Source organism: Gopherus evgoodei, chromosome 6, assembly GCF_007399415.2.
Source record: "Gopherus evgoodei ecotype Sinaloan lineage chromosome 6, rGopEvg1_v1.p, whole genome shotgun sequence".
Classification (NCBI taxonomy): Eukaryota; Metazoa; Chordata; order Testudines; family Testudinidae; genus Gopherus; species Gopherus evgoodei.
Genome location: NC_044327.1, coordinates 127,828,010 through 127,844,284, shown reverse-complemented (window position 1 = coordinate 127,844,284; position 16,275 = coordinate 127,828,010).

Here is a 16,275-nt window from a genome sequence, read left to right as displayed (position 1 = left end):
GTTTGCAACTGAAGTGAAGTCCCAGCCAGTCAGTGCTATGTACTTTTCTTTACCCCTCTTTTCTAACATTTTAAAAATCAAATATAAAGCTTGAGCAACTCAGTGGATTGACAATGCCTCAGAGACTGGAGTGCTCTTTCCACAGATCAGGTACAGCTCACATAGCAACAAAGCTTCCCCTGCACTCAGCTTCTACCCTGACCTAGTAAGACATCCCCTAGGGGTGATATGGTAGCTCAGGCTCCATGAACCAATAATGACTCCCTCAGCCTTGGGCTGAGACTCACTGAAAATATACCAAGTAGTGCCAAATGAGATGCATTATTGTGGGGTGGACACCTGTCCATTTGTGCGAAACTGCTAGATCCATGGGCATCAGCCAAAGCTCATTGAAATCAATGGAAATACTTCACTAAGCTTTGGATCAGACTCCATTTAACTCTGGCCAACACATCTCATTGAAATTCCACCCCAGCCCCCAAACCACCTGTTTTTTTAAAAGTGAACATTCTGAAATGTATCACAATTTTGAAATTCAAAAGAGTTTGGCAAGTTCAAGTCAGGGACCCTCGTTCCACTTAAACAAGTGTGACGATGGAGAGACAAGGCGGGTGAGGTAATAACTTTGATTGGACCAACTTCTGTCGGTGAGAGAGACAGGAGTTCGAACCACAGGGAGCAGAGCGGTAGTGATCAGGGGATATGGTTTGGGAGAGGAAAGATGAGTTTTGGCTGCTTTTTTTCTCAGGGGTGCTTGTCAGCAGCCCTCCAAGGAAGCACAGTAACTTGCAGCACACAGGCAGGCCTGGACTCAAAAGACTTTGCATAGTTTCTAATTAACCCTCTCTTTGTTTGACCAGCTAAACAAACAAAATGCCTTGCTTACATTTCAATTAGCTGGCCTTTTGCCTGGCTGAGGCTGCACGCAGCACCTTGCCTGGGACTCTATTAGCATTTAAATGAAGAGAGGTCAGTTGCACACAGCAGCACTCAGTTGGCTAGTGCAGGCCTAATGATCAAGGGACCCAGGCAAGCATAAAAATGAGGCAGGTCAATAAGAAAGCATAAAAAACTAGATGGCTTGGTCACACCCATTTTAAGGACAGGTGATGCCGAAGGTCAGGTTTGAAATTAAATCTGGTTGCTTTGCTTCCTTAATGCCCTGCTGTACTCCCAGATCATCCTTTCTTAGGGAAAATTTACATTTTCATGCAGCTCTCATTTACACCCGTGTAAATCTGAAGTTGTCATGTACGCATTGTGCATGGCAAACTGCTAGGCAGCTAGGGTGAAAGGTCCCGATTTTATAGGGACAGTCCCGATTTGTGAGTCTTTTTCTTAGATAGGCTCCTATTACCCCCCACCCCCTGTCCCAATTTTTCACACTTGCTGTCTGGTCACCCTAACGGCAGCTACTAGCAGGTCATGCTCCTGTGTCACATATAGACTTTCCACTGAGCCTCCTCAGAGTGATACACTACAAATGTACTGTCATTGTATCTTTGAACGTCCTGACAGCTTACCCTTAGTTTAAATAAGGTCTGTTGCACACAGCGCCACCTGCAGGCTAAATGGTATAGTACAACTTAGTATTCCGTTACAGAAGTTACTCCAGACTCATGTTGATGTGAAAGCAAAATTTGGCCCATATGATTTCCTAAACTGGATTAGGCCTCTCATACATCGACTCTAGTAATCTGATTCCGTCCTTGGTTAATACTTGATGATTTGGAGACAGAGGAGGGGGAAAAACACATACCCAAATATTCAGTGTCAGGGCCGCCCAGAGGATTCTGGGGGCCTGGGGCCATCGGCGGCAGGCGGCTCCAGTGGACCTCCCTCAGGTGTGCCTGCAGAGGGTCCGCTGGTCCCGCGGCTCTGGTGGAGCATCCGCAGGCACGCCTGCGGGAGGTCCACCGGAGCCACGGGACCAGCTGACCCTCCGCAGCCATGCCTGCGGGAGGTCCACCGGAGCCGTGGGACCGGCAAGCTTCAGGAGGCCCCCTGCATGGCGAAATGTCTAGAGCCAGCCCTGTTCGGCAGTGGGGGACCCTTCCGTTCTGGGACCCGCCGCTGAAGTGCCCCGAAGACCCACGGCGGGGGCCCCCCACCGGCAAATTACCGCCGAAGCGGGACCCGCTGTCGAAGTGCAGCCCACTCTTTGGCGGTAATGTGATGGCGGGGGGTCCTTCCACCCCGGAGCGGAAGGACTCCCCCGCCAGCAAAGACCGGGAGCGGAAGAAGCTCCGGGGCCCGGCCCCGCAAGAGTTTTCTGGGGCCCCCGAGCTATTGAAGGACCTCGCTCCAGGGGCACCGAAAAACTCTCATGGGGGCCTCTGCGGAGCCAGGGGTCTGGGGCAAATTGCCCCTCTTGCCCCCGCCTCTGGGCGGCCCTGTTCAGTGTTGTATTTAGTAAGATCTGTGGTCTAATTCTCTATTGCCTGGTCCCTTGGGCAGTCCCACTTTTCACAAGTTTGTGTAAAATTGTATAAAATCAAGTATTCCCATCCACTTACACCAGTGGTATCATTTTATATCTAGCCACGTGCCACAGATATCTGAGCACTAAGCCTGTCAATGGGAGCTTTGCATTGATTTCAGCAGAAGAGAGATGAGGCCCTAACGACCTACACAAGGTGCAAGGCCCTCAAGAATCAGGTTGTAGGACTGCTTAAATTGAACATTAAAATGATTATTTAATTTTGGAGAGGGCATTATTCACCATCTGCAGTGCCAACCAATTTATCTTTGGTACTTGTAATGCCCATTTTCATAGAATCTGAGCACCTCACCGTTCTTAAAGTATTTATTCTCACTGCACGTCTGTGGGGTAGGGCAGTGATCTTATCCCCATTGCACAGAGAAACTAAGTGACAAGAAGTGCATGGTCTAGCAAAGCCTTGAACCTAAATCTCCAGTCGTCCCAGTTCATGTGCTAATCACCGCACCATTCTTCCTTCCTGTGTGGTACCCTCATCCTCTCCTGTTTTCTAGTGACTCCTTCCTGTTTGCTAATCTAGCTGTTTACTAACAGTATCTCCTACTGTTAAGCAGGTCTGCTCCTGGGAGTTGGTGCCATTTGCTCAATGGTTTACCTCTACGTTCAGCTGTGCAGTTGACTCTCGCATACTTGTCCAACCTCATTCACTCACACAACGTCGCCCATCACTTGTCCCTGAGTAACTCACTCACAGTCCTTTTCTATCACCAGATGCCATTACTTGAGACGCACTGTTCTGGCTGGTGCTTTCAGTCAAGGTGTCGCTGTCTGGAAAATGAAAACCATGGCATTGTACCCTGAATTCAGATGTCTGCCATTCAGCATTTTGGCAGAGAAGCAATGACCTTCCTGGAGGAATTTTTCCCCTGGTCCTGTCAGTTACCCTTGTGATTTCATTTTACACCATTCCTTTGTTTGATCCATTATGGTCAATCGGAAAGTTACTGATATTGTGACTCACCTAGCCATAGTAGCAGAGCTACAGCATCTCGCCAGCTTCCTTCAAAACCACTTTGCCTCTTCTCATCTTTTCCAGGGCTCTGCTGTGTATATTAGGCACAGTCTCATGAGGAGCTGTGCTACTTCACCAGGACATCCAGAAGGTGCTTTGACCTCCCCAGTATGTAGAGAGAGCATATCTGCTACCACATCCCTGACGGTGGGGGCCTTATGAATTCTTCATAAGGCCTGTCACAATGGCTGATGTGGAAGAAGGGCAGAAGAGGCAGGAGGGGGACTGCAGTCTTTCCCATCCCCAAGGAATGCTATCCCAAGCACAAAGACTGCTGTTGTGCCCTTTCACCTAATGTGCTTATTTCCCCTCTTCTCCTGTTCTCCCCAGAAACATGATTAGAATGGAGAGGTACCAGTGGCAGTGAAAAATTCCCCAAAACATTCTGGCCTGGGGTTTTCAAAGCCAGCAGTAGTTTTCAGACTTTCCAATACCAGGATCCCCCACCGAGATCCTCTTAGTTAAGTTTTAGACAGAATCCTCTTCCTATTTAGGAGCATGAGACAGATGAACCGGAACACCTGTTCGTGACCATCAGATTGAGAACCTATGATTCAAGTGATTTTGGATGGACAGTCCCCATTAAAATGAATGGTAATTATGCTTCCAAACACCCAAGAGACAAGGCAGGTGAGGTAATATCTTTATAGCACCAACTTCTGTTGGTTGGAGAGACCCACTTTGGAGTTACACAGAGCTCTTCTTTAAGTCAATACCCAAGGCAGCTTTGGAAGTCTCACCTACAACACACCTAGCCCTGAGGATTGTCTACATGGGCAAGTTTTACCAGTTATATGGGTATGATTATGTTCTAATTAAACCAATATAATGATACTGTTATAATCCCCGTGTAGAGTCATTTATTACAGAGTATCAGAGGGATAGCCGTGTTAGTCTGGATCTGTAAAAGCAGCAGAGTCCTGTGGCACCTTGTAGACTAACAGACATATTGGAGCATGAGCTTTCGTGGGTGAATACCCACTTCATCAGATGCAACTTATTACAGAGTGATTGTGACTTTTTTTAAATTTATGTTTAGCTTAAGCCCCTTGCAAAGAAACTTAAGTTAAACAAACAAACAAAAAATGATGGTTACTCTGGAATAAGAGTATCTACACAGGTAGTTGTACCAGCATAGCAATCTCTGTTTAAATTCACATCTTAGCTTATAGTCATGCAGACAAACCCTTAGGTTCACTGTTCCTTGAACACCTGCCAGACAATCAGCATAAGAGAGCTTGCCAGGAAAAGACACTGATGTTACCATGTGTCTGCACTCGAGCTGGAGGTGTAATTTCCAGCTAAGGTAGACATTCCTATGCTAGCTCTGATCCAGAGTGCACATTAAACACTAGAAAATGTAGCTGCAGTGGGGTATGGGGCTCGTCACCAGAGTACCTATCTAGCATTTTGGCCTGGATTGTAGTTGGAGCTGCTAGCTCTTCCCTGACATTCACACCAGCAGAGCTCTGCTGCTATTTTTAGTCCACTAGATTGGTCAAAGCTAGTGTGGATGTCTCCTCAAGCTGGAAATTGCACCTCCAGCTCCAGTGTAAACAGACTTACCCCTAGTGAGCATCTTATTTCCCAGAATTTGAGCCTCTCTTGAACTGCCCTCTGCAGCTCCAACAAATGCATGCAGCACCATTTCAGTGGTGTCTCATTCTTGTCCATTTCATTTTCTCCCTTCCCCAGCCATCACCTGCCATTCTTGTTTATTTAATCCAAATAGAAAAAAAATGTTACTTTCAACTCTCTTGCTAGCTAAGCCCCATCCTTGTAAAACGAGATGACGGGGAAGAGTGCAAAGCTCCATTAATTTGCATGTCAGCGTGTGTACAAGACAGAGAGGAATTACCTCTAATGATGTTTTCTTCCTTGTTAGTATTTAAAAAGGGCAAAAACCTATGTATTTCCCAGTTTGAACAATGTTTGCCTTGGCAATCAGGATCCTGCTCAGCTGCTTCTTCCCCTCCACGATTACTATTATTTTTTCTGCACTGCCCCCTCTCCTAGCCTTACCCTTTTCCCACCTTTTTTTTCCTCCACTCCCTTTGAAAACTCTAATGACTAGAATCAACTAAAATGTCAACATTTGCAATTCCAGAGCTTCATTTAAGCAATAAAAATAATAATTAAAAGGGTAAAACCTTAGAGAGATTTCTTCATTTTATATGGTTTGCCAGAGATGATATACATTCAAAAAAGCCAGTAAAAGAATTAATTAGAAACAGCTAAAGCTCAACAAGCTATGCAAGTTAATGAAGCAGAGAGGGAAATGTCATCTTTGAGACCCAGAGCTACATTGGCTTGGATAATATATACTCCTGCCTTACTCTCCTAACTAAACCTCTTTTAATCTCTCCTCTAAAAAAAAAAAAATCAATGCTAATGACACTGATTTACCAAGAAATGACAGGCAAATAATACCACAGCAGTTGCTGTTGTTTAATGGTAACTTAGTTCTGAAGAAGGATGGCAGGGGTTTCGTTTTGACACATAGGATTTGGTTTTGCATTTTGCTTTAGCCATTGAATTGTGTAGCTGGAGTGACATTCTCTTTCTCCCCTCTACTCCCTTCATTCTGGAGGTCGAGTTCTAGCTCAGAAATGAGTAAAGTCCCCATACAGAAAGGTGACTTATCTGTAGTTATTGTTCTTTGAGAGTAGCCTACACATTCACACTTGTGGTATCATACAGAGGTCTTTGAAGGAGAAGCAGTTCCATTTTTACAGGGAATAGTCCTGGCTTTCCACACCTTGACAATACATTATTCGCATTGTGATAGTGCCTCAGATATCCAGTCATGGACTAGCACTATATTGCATTAGGTGCTGCACAAACGCAGAACAAAAAGACTGCCCCTGCCCTAAACAGCTTACAATATATCTTGGCCTCCCAGAAATTTATTTCGGGACACCTGGAATGTCCCAGTTTTTGTTTCATCAATCAAAAGATTTAGACTTAGTTTTGATTAAGTCCGATTTCTATACAGAGTAGTTTGTTCTATGTTTACCAAGAACATATATGTCCACTGAACAAATGCAGTGTGATGAACAGTTTTAGAAGTGAAATCAAGTGAATGCAGACCCTAACAAACCTGGTTTTTTGCTCCAATTGAACATTCATGATGCTTGTTCTCCTTTTCATGATAAAAATATTCAGACAATATTTAATGGTATTTTTAAAAGCCCTTCACTCTATGAAATATGCCCATGTTTCTCATGAACCAGAAGGTTCTTCTCTACACTGGGAAGCAGCGACTCTGAAAAAGATTTGGGGGTCATGGTGGATAGCCACCTGAAACATGAGTTTCCAGTGCAATTGTAACACCAACAGACCCTGGTCATCAGCTGGAAGATTGAACTGGGGGTCTCTGGAGTGTAGTGCATGAGCATCTACAGCATGAACTAGAAGTCAACTGACTGTTAGCTCAGGCTGTAGAGCAGACTCATTTAACTTTCTCTCTCATGCCAGGAGAGAAGGATTCACAATGTGCTGGAGATTCATCAAGCCCTCAGACCGCTACCCTTTCCTGCTTCTCCACGTGGGCTCCAATGATAATGCCAAGAATGACCTTGAGCGGATCACTGCAGACTACATGACTCTGGGAAGAAGGATAAAGGAGTTTGAGGCACAAGTGGTGTTCTCGTCCATCCTCCCTGTGGAAGGAAAAGGCCCAGATAGATGCCATCAAATCATGGAAGTTAATGAATGGCTACGCAGGTGATATCGGAGAGACGGCTTTGGATTCTTTGACCATGGGATGGTGTTCCAAGAAGAAGGAGTGCTAGGCAGAGACGAACTCCACTTAACAAAGAGAGGGAAGAGTATCTTTGCAAACAGGTTGGCTAACCTAGGGAGGAGGTCTTTAAACTACGTCCACCTGAGGTAAATGGGGAAGTAGGATGCCAGGAGGAAGCATGAGCAGGAGATTGCAAGAGGGAAGGACTCCTGCATCATACTGAGAAAGCAGGACAATCAGTGAGTTATCTTAAATGCCTATAAACAATTGCAAGAAGCCTGGGAAACAAGCAGGGAGAACTGAAAGTCCAGGCACAGTCAAGGAATTATGATGTGACTGGAATAACAGAGACTTGGTGGGATAACTCACATGACTGGAGTACTGTCATGGATGGATATAAACTGTTCAAAAAGGACATGCAGGGCAGAAGAGGTTGGGGAGTTGTATTGTATGTAAGAGAGCAGTATGACTGCTCAGAGCTCCAGTATGAAACTGCAGAAAAACCTGAGAGTCTCTGTATTAAGTTTAGAAGTATGAGCAACAAGGGTGATGTCATCGGGGGAGTCTGCTATAGACCACCAGACCAGAGGGATGAGGTGAACGAGGCTTTCTTCTGGCAACTAACAGAAGTTACTGGATCACAGGCCCTGGTTCTAATGGGGGACTTCAATCAACTTGATATCTGCTGGGAGAGCAATACAGTGGTGCATAGACAATCCAGGAAGTTTTTGGAAAATGTAGGGGACAATTTCCTGGTGGAAGTGCTGTAGAAAGCAATTAGGGGCAGAGCTCTTCTTGACCTGCTGCTCACAAACAGGGAAGAATTAGTAGGGGAAGCAAAAATAGGTGGGAACCTGGGAGGCAGTGACCATGAGATGGTTGAGTTCAGGATCCTGACACAAGGAAGAAATGAGAACAGCAAAATACGGACCCTGAACTTCAGAAAAGCAGACTTTGACTCCCTCAGGGAGCTGATGGGCAGGATCCCCTGGGAAAATAACATGAAGGGGAAAGGAGTCCAGGAGAGCTGGCTGTATTTTAAAGAATCCTTATTGAGGTTTCAGGAACAAACCATCCCAATGGGTAGAAAGAATAGTAAATATGGCAGGTGACCAGTTTGGCTTAACAGTGAAATCCTTGCTGATCTTAAACACACAAAAAAAGAAGCTTAAAAGAAGTGGAAGATTGGACAAATGACCAGGGAGGAGTATAAAAATATTGCTTAGGCATGCAGGAGTGAAATCAGGAAGGTCAAATCACACTTGCATTTGCAGATAGCAAGAGATGTTAAGAGCAACAAGAAGGGTTTCTACAGGTATGTTAGCAACAGAAAGGTCAAGGAAAGTGTGGGCCTCTTACTGAATAGGGGAGGCAACCTAGTGACAGAGGATGTGGAAAAAGCTAATGTTCTCAAAGATTTTTTTTGCCTCTGTCTCCCAGACTACTGCACTGGGCAGCACAGCATGAGGAGGAGGTGACCAGCCCTCTGTGAAGAACGAAGTGGTTTGGAACTATTTAGAAAAGCTAGATGAGCACAAGTCAAGGGGCCGGATGCGCTACATCCAAGGGCGCTAAAGGAATTGGCAGATGTGATTGCAGAGCCATTGAGCATTATGTTTGAAAACTCATGGCAAACGGGGGAGGTCCTGGATGACTGGAAAAAGGCTAATGTAGTGCCCATCTTTAAAAAAGGGAAGAAGGAGAATCCGGGAAACTACAGGCCAGTCAGCCTTACCTCAGTCCCTGGAAAAATCATGGAGCAGGTCCTCAAGGAGTTAATTCTGATGCACTTAGAGGAGAGGAAACTGATCAGGAATAGTCAGTATGGATTCAGCAAGGTCAACCCATGCCTGAATAACCTAATTGCCTTCTACGATGAAATAACTGGCTCTGTGGATGAGGGGAAAGCAGTGGATATGTTGTTTCTTGACTTTAGCAAAGCTTTTGATACGGTTTCCCACAGTATTCTTGCTGGCAACTTAAAGAAGTATGGGCTGGATGAATGGACTCTAAGGTGGATAGAAAGCTGGCTAGATCGTTGGAATCGATAGGTAGTGATCAATGGCTCCATGTTTAGTTGGCAGCTGGTATCAAGTGGAGTGCCCCAAGAGTCTGTCCTGGGGCCGTTTTTGTTCAATAGCTTCATTAATGATCTGGAGCATGGCGTAGACTGTACTCTCAGCAAGTTTACAGACGACATTAAAGTGGGAGCTGTGGTAGATATGCTGGAGGGTAGGGATAGCATACAGAGTAACCTAGACAAATTAGAGAAGTGGGCCAAAAAAAATCTGATGAGGTTCAACAAGGACAAGTGCAAAGTTCTGCACTTAGGATGGAAGAATCCCATGCACTACTACAGACTAGGGACAGAGTGGCTTGGCAGCAGTTCTGCAGAAAAGAACCTAGGGGTTACAGTGGAGGAGAAGCTGGATCGGAGTCAACAGTGTACCCTTGTTGCCAAGAAGGCTAATAGCATTTTGGGCTTTATAAGTAGGGGCATTGCCAGCAGATAGAGGGACATGATCATTCCCCTCTATTCGACATTGGTGAGGCCTCATCTAGAGTACTGTGTCCAGTTTTGGGCCCCACACTACAAGAAGGATGTGGAAAACTTGGAAAGAGTCCAATGGAGGGCAACAAAAATGATTAGGGGGCTGGAGCACATGACTTATGAGGCGAGGCTGAGGGAACTGGGATTGTTTAGTCTGCAGAAGAGAAGAATGAGGGGGGATTTGATAGCTGCTTTCAACTACCTGAAAGTGGGTTCCAAAGAGGATGAATCTAGACTGTTCTCAGTGGTAGCAGATGGCAGAACAAGGAGTAATGGTCTCAAGGAGGAGATTTAGGTTGGATATTAGGAAAACCTTTTTCACTAGGATGGTGGTGAAGCCCTGGAATGGGTTACCTAGAGAGGTGGTGGAATCTCCTTCCTTAGAGGTTTTTAAGGTCACGAAGCTCTGGCTGGGATGATTTAGTTGGGGTTGGTCCTGCTTTGAGCAGGGTGTTGGACTAGATGACCTCCTGAGGTCCCTTTGAACCCTGATATTCTATGATTCTATGATTCTCTCTAAGTGGTTTCAGTGTCACTAGATGGGACAGAACACAATACCTGGAGGTGTGTGGGTTACACAATACTGTGGCCAAAAGGGCTAATGCAATTTTTGGATGCAAAAAGAGAAGAATCTTGAGTAGGCATAGAGAGGATATTTTACCTTTGTATTTGGCACTGGTGCAATCACTGCTGGAGTACTGTGTCCAATTCTGGTGTCCACAATTTTAGAAGAATGTTGACCAATTGGAGAGAATTCAGAGAAGAGCCACAAGAATGATAAACGATTAGAAAACCTGCCTGATAGTGATAAGCAAAATAGATTGAGCTCCTTGAGTCTAACCAAGAGAAGGTTAAGATGTGACTTGACTATATTGTATAGGTCTCTACATAAGCAGCAAATATTTGACAGTGGGCTTTTCAATCTAGTAGAGAAGGGTATAGCATGATCCAATGGCTGGAAGTTGAAGCTAGACAAATTCAGACTAGCAATAAGGGGTACATTTTTAACAGCGGGAGTAATTAGCCATTGGAATGGTCATGGTGGATTCTCCATCACTGGCAGTTTTCAAATCAAGATTAGATGTTCTATGGCCTGTGCTTTACAGGATCCCTGACTAGATGATCACAATGACCTCTTCTGGCCTTGGAATTTATCAACTTATTTCATTGACAGCCAGCAGGGGATTTATTTTTATTTCTTCCCTCAAACACTTTGTCTAGCCAAGCCTAAACATGGGCCTGCCGCAGTAGTTTTTTTCATCCATGGCCAAGTTCAACATGCAGGATATGTCCCTATCACTCCATAGTGTAATTTGGACAAAACCATCAAACCAAGGCAGTGGCTCATGACATGCTGATATTTTATCAGTGAGGAGGGACTGAAACAAAAACCCTCCTGTGGTTTGTAGGTGTGAGGCAGCAGCATATGGCACTGCCAGCAGTTCTCAGAGGCAATGAGCCTCCAGTTGTGCTGAGAAAGCACCCAAAGAAGTAGCCACTGTTACACCCATGAATACAGTTCAGCACAAGCACTCCCTACGCTAGTTCAACTCTGCCTGTGGAAGGGAGGCACCTGGAGCAATCAATGCTGATCTTCCCAAATAAATGTCGGTAAAACCCTTATGCCTCCAGTTTCAGCATGTATAGCTCCATGACTATAGTATCTGCACACCTGACAACCTTTAGTGTATTTATCCACATCTACACACCTGGGAGAGGAAATCAGTGGAAGTCAGGCACTTCCATAAAGACCCCTAGCCGCCTACATTGGCTTTGAATTCCTTCCCTCAAACACTTCTGTCTAGCCAAGCCTAAACATGGTCCTGCCACAGTAGTTTTGATTAATAATATACCTTTTGTGGAAACAACGGTCAAAATCTGGTGTGCTGCTGGAGCCTTTCCTCACTGCTCCCCCCGCCAGAGCCTTTCACTGTCACGTACCCTTCATGCCACTGCAAGTGCAGGCCCAAGCAAAAAGTGTTGGATGTGCATCATAAGCCCATAACCTTTCTCCTCCCCCCCTTCCCATCTTTGAATGAAGTAAATAGAACGATTTCCTGGGGAGGTAGATACCCTCTTAATGAAAGTAAGTATTGCCATGTCACAATACAATCTGATCAGAAGACTTTAATACTTTTATCTCTTAATAAAGCATTTTTTTCCCTCTACACATACACATGATGAAGGAAGTCGTTTAGTCATTTTGAGAGCTCAAGTAATTTTTTATTCAACATCAGGGTTCTTTTTCTTTTTTTTCTCTTCAAGTATCAGGTCTGTACTTCCTTCAAATTAAGATGTTCCTTGCGGTTAATTTTCTGTGAAAGGTAATCCTCATCTCAAATCCCTCTTCCGGCAACATCAGCATTTGTTACAGTAAATAAATTTCCAGTTATCTTCAAATTCTACAACGATCAAGTTTTGTCCCACTACAAAATGCGATGAAAGGTTAAAGACTCCTGAGAACTAAATGATCCAAACTCAGAAGCATTGAATCCCCCAATAAATTATACAAAAGAGGCACTTGAAAGGATTCTTAACTGATTTTGCCACTCCAAATGCCTCCATTTCAATTAGAGGTAACCAAGAGGCATGACACCAGAGAGCAAAACTAATAATTTCCACTGATGTCAAGAAAGGTTATCGGAGGTAAGGGGATAGAAGCAAGGATGTCAGGCAAAATGAATCCAGTTCCCTCGTGCCCATTTTCAGTCCTCGAAAGTGACAATTGGCGGTGTAGTTTCATTAGCAGGCTTTAATACAACATGATCAGTCACATTTTCAAGAGGTGGAACATAACCTGTGCATGTGCAGCCATTGTACTCATATGGAAAACAAGTAACTGCAAGTCTAAGTGATCATAAACATCAATGGCCCACTCACCATTTGTGCCTGAAAAATATTGTCCCTGTTCACTTGCTCCCAGTGGTGAATTGTGGTGTGATAATTCCTGGGCACATCAGTACATGTAAATGACCATTCCACCGAAGTCAATAGAGATGTCAATTTATGCCAGTGGATGATCTGGCCCCTGTATACCTAAAAACCTGTGCTTATGCCTGTACTTTCTGAAGATTTTCACCCACAATTTATCTGCAGACTCAAAAAATGCAGGGAAAATTTTGGGGGGGTACCCTATATACCTGCAAATAGGGAGGCCAGCCCCTGAAGTAAGTGAAAATTAGCTCCGCCTATTACATCTACATCCCTCATCAGAGATTTACACTTCTCTGTTGTTTTGTCTGAGTCTCTCATTTCTTATCTTTGCCATATTTCAAAAGCCTGCATAATGTATTTGGGTCCTGGAAGGCTGAAAGCTAGAAGAATTATCCAGCAGTATCACAATCTACTGTGAAATCAAATAATGCACTTTTATTGTGGCACTTGCGGATATGGATAAAATAGTAGGAAGTATGCTGTAGGGAACACTCTTGCAGTGGGTAAGGGGAAAGTCTCCGTAGAAATAAATAAATAAATATATATTTCTATTCATTTTAAAAGGGAAAGGCAGCTGATTACAGAGAAAGGTAACAATACAGAGAGAATTGCTATCAGAAAACAGTGTGCCTGGGAAGTTCAGCTCTTGCAATTTTTATTTCAGTTATATTGTACACAACCCTTCCAATGACAGTTCCAGTGACATGGTCTCAGACTTTAGTTGCTAACTTTACAGCTTTACACAAGACAGTTTGGACCCTGAGAAATCATTTTTTCATGAAAAGCCACATTCTGCTCTTGAATATGTGCAAACGGCTTCCACTAATGTGAATTTAGTAAGACTCTCAGATGATATAATTTGGCCCCAAGATCTTTAGGAGGAGCTCCTATAATATTAGAAAATGAAATAGTGTAAACAGAGTTACATTTGCAAAAACATTCGAGAAAATATGCTTGGACAATAAAGAATCTTTGGGCAAAATTGTCCTCTGAAGTGTGCAGTAAATTTCAGAGCTGACATAATGGCTGTTTCTAAATGCTCTTACCTCATCCCATGGATGTCAAGTTGGATTTTCTAGACATAGAGATGAGTGAAGAAGAACGCTATTTGTATTAATGCCTGGAGGCCCCAGCTGAGATCAGGGTTCCATAGTGCAAGGTGCTGTACAAACACATAGTGGGAGACAAGTCCTGCCATAAGACGTTTACAAGCTTAATAGACAAGACAGACAGATGGTGGGAATGGGACTCAGGAACTCTGGTTTCAATTCTTAGATCCACGGCTGACTTCTTGGGTGATCTTAGTCAAGTCAATCTCTTTGTGCCTCAGTTCCCCACTTCTGTAAAATGGGGATAAAAGTACTATCCTATTTCCAGGGGGAGTTTGAAGATAAATGCATCAATAACTGAGAGATGCTCAGGTGCTATGGTGATGGAAGGCATAGAAGTACCTACAGAGTAAAGGCACAAGAAAGAATTTTGTCCTCAGGACCTTTTTCCTGAAGTCCCTGCTCAGGCAAACCTCCCATTAATGTCATCTGGAGTTTTGCCTATGACAATATTACAGGATTAGGTATTTTTAAAAGGCAATTAAACCCCAATCCATTGAGATATGTACGCATGTACTCAATTCTAAGCACATGAGCGATCCCATTGAAGACAACTTAAGTACCTTCCCGACCCAGGCCCTTATGGAGCAGCTTGAAGGGGAAAGAGGGGGAGAGAGTTGTTTTAAATTCTGTCTTCTCTGCCTTTCTGAATCTCCCCAAATGAACCAAGTGTTTTGCTTCTCTAAATTCTGTTTGGTTTGTAAAGCAAACTGAAGTCTCACTTTCACTGCATTTGACCTTGATGACAACTTTGTTGTTAAACTTTGCAAAGCTAACTAGGCTCCTGAGTCTGTGTTATTAAACCTTACACAAATAGCACCAAGCACACGGAAAGAATAATAATAGATTTTAAAGCCATAACTTGATGGCATGCTTTCTTGTAGTTGGGCCATTTGCAAGCTACTTTCTGCTCTGATCCCTGCCACATGCCACTGTGCCATCCAGTCCCCCATTCACACAACTGCCGCAAATGGTATCATTTTGCAACTAATTTACTTGCTTAGTGTTGGCCATTAGTCATTCCCAATATCCTCAATCTGCAGGTAATTTTCCACATTATTAGTTACCCACCTGTCTTATTAAACTGGACTTTCTGAAACCCTGTGTCTACGTTTCTGCACCTTTAGATCAAGCAAATAATTGCCTGTACCTGGAAGGAAGAATTTAATAGGAAGGATTATAGTTGATTCCAAAAGTTAATAACTATAGCATCTGGTTTCACTTTTAACATTTAAATGATAAATTCAGTGCTCCTGAAGAGGAAAAAAAGTGAGAACACAGGAGAATGAAATCTTCTTATCATCTGTAGGCCAGGTTAAATATAGATGGGCAGAAGGTAGATTTTGCTCTTCTCCACTTAATGTACCTCAACCTTGACCCAAAGGGACCAATCTTTATCACATTAAGAGAAAGAATTTCTCTGCACTGAGATGATACTTGGATTCTTTTTCACTAAGAATGCCAAGTATGCTATATTATGCAGAATCTTAGGCATCTTTGGTTGCTCTTAATGATGGACTATAGCTGTTCAGAGATGTCTCAACTCATTTCTATTCAGTCCTCTATAAAACCATTTGCATGGGAAGAGTTTTAAATATTGCTAGATAAAACTGGGAATGTTATTTTCCAAATCAGTGCAGAAGGAAAAAAACAAAACAAAACAAAACAGAATGGGGCTGTCCAGACTTGAGATGCTGAGGGCTGCATCGGCACTTAGCCAGGGCTTGAGAGCAGAACCTACTTTGCATATAAATTGACATTTAAAAAACAAAAAAACCAGAAATAAATGCACACTGCAATAGCTGATGCATTTTCCTTATTAGGCAAATAAAAACATGCTTGCTGCTTAAGTTCACCCGCAGTGAAAACAAGAAGCCTAACAGCTATTCAAGAGGAATAACAGACTTAGACTCCTTAGTCTTTATGGATCACACATCCAGATCAAAGTACATTTGACCCATGGGCCACCCTTGAAGTGCAGTATTTCTGAAAACAGATGACCATGGTGGGCATGTTGGTAGGTATTGTAACTAACCTATACTGGGGAAACCCTGCTCATCAAGAGATTCAGCCCCAAAGTGTTATATGTCCCTTAAAAATGGTGGCAGTAGAACTGAAGGGAACTCTTCAGGTCCCTTTGCTCTAGTCTGGGTCAGGCACAATACCTGCTCTCCAAATGATGACAGGCTCACCAAGCCAGCCTCCCGAAGAAGTAGAATAGGTACGCCAGGAAGCAATCTACTATAGATGCTTGGCAGTGGGGGAGTTTTGAGACACACTGGACCTATGCAGCAGGCCCTGATGCTGCAGAGAACCGGGAGGTCCTGCAGAAAGGATGGTTTGCAGCTCAGTTTGACTCTTCTTCCAGTTTCTCCTCTGGGAGTTGGGATGTCTATGACTTTATCATCCACCCAGATCTCTCCG